Source organism: Durio zibethinus, unplaced genomic scaffold (assembly GCF_047325235.1).
Source record: "Durio zibethinus cultivar Kanyao isolate XHJ-2024 unplaced genomic scaffold, ASM4732523v1 HiC_scaffold_2, whole genome shotgun sequence".
NCBI classification, from domain to species: Eukaryota; Viridiplantae; Streptophyta; class Magnoliopsida; order Malvales; family Malvaceae; genus Durio; species Durio zibethinus.
This window is the reverse complement of record NW_028323043.1, coordinates 1,577,356-1,584,855: the sequence shown is the minus strand read 5'-3', so window position 1 is coordinate 1,584,855 and position 7,500 is coordinate 1,577,356.

The window sequence follows — 7,500 nt, the reverse complement described above, 5'->3', positions numbered from 1 at the left end:
CACCCCCTAAAGAGCATTAGAGATTTTACAGATATGCTACCAGTAGACGTTAAAATGTCTGAAACGGGGACACTTTTTCCAAACAAGCAAATCCCACACCGAGGGTGCGCAGGTGCCGATGGTGGTCGAGGCATGTGCCCGCAACAAGGGCCAACGTGAGCCGATGGTGGTCGAGGCAACCGCCCGCACCAGCTCGAGGCATGTGCCCACACCAAGGCCCGGCATGTATCGATGGTGTTCGACGTAGGGGCAATCTTCTGCTGATGGTGGTCGAGGCAAGAGCCCGCACCAAGGGCCAGCGTGTGCCCATGGTGCTCGAGGCAACCGTCCGCACCAGGGCCCAGCGTGTGCCGATGGTGGTCGAGGCAACCGCCCGCACCAGGGCCCAGCGTGTGCCGATGGTGCTCGAGGCAACCGCCCGCACCAAGGGCCGGCTTGTGCCGATGGTGTTCGAGGCAACCGCCCGCACCAGGGCCCAGCGTGTGCCGATGGTGGTCGAGGCAACCGCCAGCACCAGGGCCCAGCGTGTGCCGATGGTGGTCGAGGCAACCGCCCGCACCAGGGCCCAGCGTGTGCCGATGGTGGTCGAGGCAACCGCCCGCACCAGGGCCCAGCGTGTGCCGATGGTGGTCGAGGCAAGCGCCCTCACCAGGGCCCAGCGTGTGCCGATGGTGGTCGAGGCAAGCGCCCGCACCAAGGCCGAGCGTGTGCCGATGGTGGTCGAGGCAAGCGCCCGCACCAGGGCGCAGCGTGTGCCGATGGTGGTCGAGGCAAGCGCCCTCACCAAGGCCGAGCGTGTGCCGATGGTGGTCGAGGCAACCGGCCGCACCAAGGGCCGGCGTGTGCCGATGGTGTTCGAGGCAACCGCCCGCACCAGGGCCCAGCGTGTGCCGATGGTGGTCGAGCCAGGAGCCCGCACCAAGGGCCGGCTTGTGTCGATGGTGTTCGGGGCAACCGCCCGTACCAGGGCCCAGCGTGTGCCGATGGTGCTGGGGGCAAGCGCCCGCCCCAGGGCCCAGCGTGTGCCGATGGTTATCGGGGCAACCGGCCGCACCAGGGCCCAGGGTCTCCCGATGGTGCTCGAGGCAACCGCCCGCACCAAGGCTCAGCATGTGCCGATTGTGATCGAGGCAACAACCCACACCAGGGCCCAGCTTGTGCCGATGGCGGTCGAGGCAAGTGCCCGTACCGAAGGGCAGCCTATGCCGATGATGGTCGATGCATGTGCCATCACCATGCGTCATCATGTGCCATTGATGGTCGAGGCCTTGGCCGAAGTTCGATTTTGAGCCACGGTGCCCATGCTTGGCTCCAGCATGTGCTGGTGCCGCATTTTTTTCACTCGGGACAGCATCGCCGGAGCATCGCCGGAGCATCGCCGGAGTACCGCCGGAGAACCTGACCGGCGGCATTGGGGTTCCGGCGATTGGGAGGGGGGCCGGGGGGGTGTGCGCACATGATGTGCGATGGGTGCTGGTACTTGGCCTTGTGTTGGCCCCCTATCCCTCATCAAACCTCTGAGAATTCACACCCCCTTAAAGAGCATTTGAGATTTTACAGGTTTGCTACCAGTAGCCGTTAAAGTGTCTGAAATGGGGACACTTTTTTCAAACGGTCACAAAATCTTCTCTACTTCGAGTTTTTAGCTGAATTTTTTTGTGCATGCCAACAAAAATAGAAGGATCATGCCTACAAAATTTGGGGCCAAAAATCCTTATAAAAAAATTTTAAAAATTCCCGAACCGCAAAAAGTTTCGAAAATCGTGAAAAATAGAAAACGAGTCATCTTCCAACGAAACTTCACGTGAAGGCTTAGGGGACCATTGTATGAATTTACAAGCCATAAAAATGGCATTGGCACGGCAGAAATTTGAAGATGTGCCTAAACCCACCAGGGCCCAGCGTGTGCCGATGGTGCTCGAGGCAACCGCCCGCACCAAGGCCCAGCGTGTGCCGATGGTGGTCGAGGCAACCGCCCGCACCAGGGCCGATAGTGTGCCGATGGTGCTCGAGGCAACCTGTCGCACCAGGGCCCAGCGTGTGCCGATGGTGATCGAGGTAACCTGCCGCACCAGGGCCCAGCGTGTGCCGATGGTGGTCGAGGCAAGTTCCCGCACCAGCGCCCAGCGTGTGCCGATGGTGCTCGAGGCAACCGACCGCACCAGGGCCCAGCGTGTGCCGATGGTGCTCGAGGCAACCTGCCGCACCAGGGCCCAGCGTCTGCCGATGGTGCTCGAGGCAACCTGCCGCACCAGGGCCCAGCGTCTGCCGATGGTGCTCGAGGCAAGCGCCCGCACCAGGGCCCAGCGTGTGCCGATGGTGGTCGAGGCAAGCGCCCGCACCAGGGCCCAGCGTGTGCCGATGGTGCTCGAGGCAACCTGCCGCACCAGGGCCCAGCGTGTGCCGATGGTGCTCGAGGCAACCGACCGCACCAGGGCCGAGCGTGTGCCGATGGTGGTCGAGGCAAGCGCCCGCACCAGGGCCCAGCGTGTGCCGATGGTGGTCGAGGCAACCTGCCGCACCAGGGCCCAGCGTGTGCCGATGGTGCTCGAGGCAACCGACCGCACCAGGGCCGAGCGTGTGCCGATGGTGCTCGAGGCAAGCGCCCGCACCAGGGCCCAGCGTGTGCCGATGGTGCTCGAGGCAACCTGCCGCACCAGGGCCCAGCGTGTGCCGATGGTGCTCGAGGCAACCTGCCGCACCAGGGCCCAGCGTGTGCCGATGGTGGTCGAGGCAAGCGCCCGCACCAGGGCCCAGCGTGTGCCGATGGTGGTCGAGGCAAGCGCCCGCACCAGGGCCCAGCGTGTGCCGATGGTGGTCGAGCCAGGAGCCCGCACCAAGGGCCGGCTTGTGTCGATGGTGTTCGGGGCAACCGCCCGTACCAGGGCCCAGCGTGTGCCGATGGTGCTGGGGGCAAGCGCCCGCCCCAGGGCCCAGCGTGTGCCGATGGTTATCGGGGCAACCGGCCGCACCAGGGCCCAGGGTCTCCCGATGGTGCTCGAGGCAACCGCCCGCACCAAGGCTCAGCATGTGCCGATTGTGATCGAGGCAACAACCCACACCAGGGCCCAGCTTGTGCCGATGGCGGTCGAGGCAAGTGCCCGTACCGAAGGGCAGCCTATGCCGATGATGGTCGATGCATGTGCCATCACCATGCGTCATCATGTGCCATTGATGGTCGAGGCCTTGGCCGAAGTTCGATTTTGAGCCACGGTGCCCATGCTTGGCTCCAGCATGTGCTGGTGCCGCATTTTTTTCACTCGGGACAGCATCGCCGGAGCATCGCCGGAGCATCGCCGGAGTACCGCCGGAGAACCTGACCGGCGGCATTGGGGTTCCGGCGATTGGGAGGGGGGCCGGGGGGGTGTGCGCACATGATGTGCGATGGGTGCTGGTACTTGGCCTTGTGTTGGCCCCCTATCCCTCATCAAACCTCTGAGAATTCACACCCCCTTAAAGAGCATTTGAGATTTTACAGGTTTGCTACCAGTAGCCGTTAAAGTGTCTGAAATGGGGACACTTTTTTCAAACGGTCACAAAATCTTCTCTACTTCGAGTTTTTAGCTGAATTTTTTTGTGCATGCCAACAAAAATAGAAGGATCATGCCTACAAAATTTGGGGCCAAAAATCCTTATAAAAAAATTTTAAAAATTCCCGAACCGCAAAAAGTTTCGAAAATCGTGAAAAATAGAAAACGAGTCATCTTCCAACGAAACTTCACGTGAAGGCTTAGGGGACCATTGTATGAATTTACAAGCCATAAAAATGGCATTGGCACGGCAGAAATTTGAAGATGTGCCTAAACCCACCAGGGCCCAGCGTGTGCCGATGGTGCTCGAGGCAACCGCCCGCACCAGGGCCCAGCGTGTGCCGATGGTGGTCGAGGCAACCGCCCGCACCAGGGCCGATAGTGTGCCGATGGTGCTCGAGGCAACCTGTCGCACCAGGGCCCAGCGTGTGCCGATGGTGATCGAGGTAACCTGCCGCACCAGGGCCCAGCGTGTGCCGATGGTGGTCGAGGCAAGTTCCCGCACCAGCGCCCAGCGTGTGCCGATGGTGCTCGAGGCAACCGACCGCACCAGGGCCCAGCGTGTGCCGATGGTGCTCGAGGCAACCTGCCGCACCAGGGCCCAGCGTCTGCCGATGGTGCTCGAGGCAACCTGCCGCACCAGGGCCCAGCGTCTGCCGATGGTGCTCGAGGCAAGCGCCCGCACCAGGGCCCAGCGTGTGCCGATGGTGGTCGAGGCAAGCGCCCGCACCAGGGCCCAGCGTGTGCCGATGGTGCTCGAGGCAACCTGCCGCACCAGGGCCCAGCGTGTGCCGATGGTGCTCGAGGCAACCGACCGCACCAGGGCCGAGCGTGTGCCGATGGTGGTCGAGGCAAGCGCCCGCACCAGGGCCCAGCGTGTGCCGATGGTGGTCGAGGCAACCTGCCGCACCAGGGCCCAGCGTGTGCCGATGGTGCTCGAGGCAACCGACCGCACCAGGGCCGAGCGTGTGCCGATGGTGCTCGAGGCAAGCGCCCGCACCAGGGCCCAGCGTGTGCCGATGGTGCTCGAGGCAACCTGCCGCACCAGGGCCCAGCGTGTGCCGATGGTGCTCGAGGCAACCTGCCGCACCAGGGCCCAGCGTGTGCCGATGGTGGTCGAGGCAAGCGCCCGCACCAGGGCCCAGCGTGTGCCGATGGTGGTCGAGGCAAGCGCCCGCACCAGGGCCCAGCGTGTGCCGATGGTGGTCGAGCCAGGAGCCCGCACCAAGGGCCGGCTTGTGTCGATGGTGTTCGGGGCAACCGCCCGTACCAGGGCCCAGCGTGTGCCGATGGTGCTGGGGGCAAGCGCCCGCCCCAGGGCCCAGCGTGTGCCGATGGTTATCGGGGCAACCGGCCGCACCAGGGCCCAGGGTCTCCCGATGGTGCTCGAGGCAACCGCCCGCACCAAGGCTCAGCATGTGCCGATTGTGATCGAGGCAACAACCCACACCAGGGCCCAGCTTGTGCCGATGGCGGTCGAGGCAAGTGCCCGTACCGAAGGGCAGCCTATGCCGATGATGGTCGATGCATGTGCCATCACCATGCGTCATCATGTGCCATTGATGGTCGAGGCCTTGGCCGAAGTTCGATTTTGAGCCACGGTGCCCATGCTTGGCTCCAGCATGTGCTGGTGCCGCATTTTTTTCACTCGGGACAGCATCGCCGGAGCATCGCCGGAGCATCGCCGGAGTACCGCCGGAGAACCTGACCGGCGGCATTGGGGTTCCGGCGATTGGGAGGGGGGCCGGGGGGGTGTGCGCACATGATGTGCGATGGGTGCTGGTACTTGGCCTTGTGTTGGCCCCCTATCCCTCATCAAACCTCTGAGAATTCACACCCCCTTAAAGAGCATTTGAGATTTTACAGGTTTGCTACCAGTAGCCGTTAAAGTGTCTGAAATGGGGACACTTTTTTCAAACGGTCACAAAATCTTCTCTACTTCGAGTTTTTAGCTGAATTTTTTTGTGCATGCCAACAAAAATAGAAGGATCATGCCTACAAAATTTGGGGCCAAAAATCCTTATAAAAAAATTTTAAAAATTCCCGAACCGCAAAAAGTTTCGAAAATCGTGAAAAATAGAAAACGAGTCATCTTCCAACGAAACTTCACGTGAAGGCTTAGGGGACCATTGTATGAATTTACAAGCCATAAAAATGGCATTGGCACGGCAGAAATTTGAAGATGTGCCTAAACCCACCAGGGCCCAGCGTGTGCCGATGGTGCTCGAGGCAACCGCCCGCACCAGGGCCCAGCGTGTGCCGATGGTGGTCGAGGCAACCGCCCGCACCAGGGCCGATAGTGTGCCGATGGTGCTCGAGGCAACCTGTCGCACCAGGGCCCAGCGTGTGCCGATGGTGATCGAGGTAACCTGCCGCACCAGGGCCCAGCGTGTGCCGATGGTGGTCGAGGCAAGTTCCCGCACCAGCGCCCAGCGTGTGCCGATGGTGCTCGAGGCAACCGACCGCACCAGGGCCCAGCGTGTGCCGATGGTGCTCGAGGCAACCTGCCGCACCAGGGCCCAGCGTCTGCCGATGGTGCTCGAGGCAACCTGCCGCACCAGGGCCCAGCGTCTGCCGATGGTGCTCGAGGCAAGCGCCCGCACCAGGGCCCAGCGTGTGCCGATGGTGGTCGAGGCAAGCGCCCGCACCAGGGCCCAGCGTGTGCCGATGGTGCTCGAGGCAACCTGCCGCACCAGGGCCCAGCGTGTGCCGATGGTGCTCGAGGCAACCGACCGCACCAGGGCCGAGCGTGTGCCGATGGTGGTCGAGGCAAGCGCCCGCACCAGGGCCCAGCGTGTGCCGATGGTGGTCGAGGCAACCTGCCGCACCAGGGCCCAGCGTGTGCCGATGGTGCTCGAGGCAACCGACCGCACCAGGGCCGAGCGTGTGCCGATGGTGCTCGAGGCAAGCGCCCGCACCAGGGCCCAGCGTGTGCCGATGGTGCTCGAGGCAACCTGCCGCACCAGGGCCCAGCGTGTGCCGATGGTGCTCGAGGCAACCTGCCGCACCAGGGCCCAGCGTGTGCCGATGGTGGTCGAGGCAAGCGCCCGCACCAGGGCCCAGCGTGTGCCGATGGTGGTCGAGGCAAGCGCCCGCACCAGGGCCCAGCGTGTGCCGATGGTGGTCGAGGCAACCGCCCGCACCAGGGCCCAGCGTGTGCCGATGGTGGTCGAGGCAACCTGCCGCACCAGGGCGGAGCGTGTGCCGATGGTGGTCGAGGCAAGCGCCCGCACCAGGGCCCAGCGTGTGCCGATGGTGGTCGAGGCAACCTGCCGCACCAGGGCGGAGCGTGTGCCGATGGTGGTCGAGGCTGCCGATGGTGGTCGAGGCAACGTGCCGCACCAGGGCCCAGCGTGTGCCGATGGTGCTCGAGGCAACCGACCGCACCAGGGCCGAGCGTGTGCCGATGGTGCTCGAGGCAAGCTGCCGCACCAGGGCCCAGCGTGTGCCGATGGTGGTCGAGGCAACCGCCCGCACCAGGGCCCAGCGTGTGCCGATGGTGATCGAGGCAACCGACCGCACCAGGGCCCAGCGTGTGCCGATGGTGCTCGAGGCAACCTGCCGCACCAGGGCCCAGCGTGTGCCGATGGTCGTCGAGGGAACCTGCCGCACCAGGGCCCAGCGTGTGCCGATGGTGGTCGAGGCAAGCGCCCGCACCAGGGCCCAGCGTGTGCCGATGGTGCTCGAGGCAACCGACCGCACCAGGGCCCAGCGTGTGCCGATGGTGCTCGAGGCAACCTGCCGCACCAGGGCCCAGCGTGTGCCGATGGTGGTCGAGGCAAGCGCCCGCACCAGGGCCCAGCGTGTGCCGATGGTGGTCGAGGCAAGCGCCCGCACCAGGGCCCAGCGTGTGCCGATGGTGCACCAGGGCCCAGCGTGTGCCGATGGTGCTCGAGGCAACCGACCGCACCAGGGCCCAGCGTGTGCCGATGGTGGTCGAGGCAAGCGGCCGCACCAGGGCCCAGCGTGT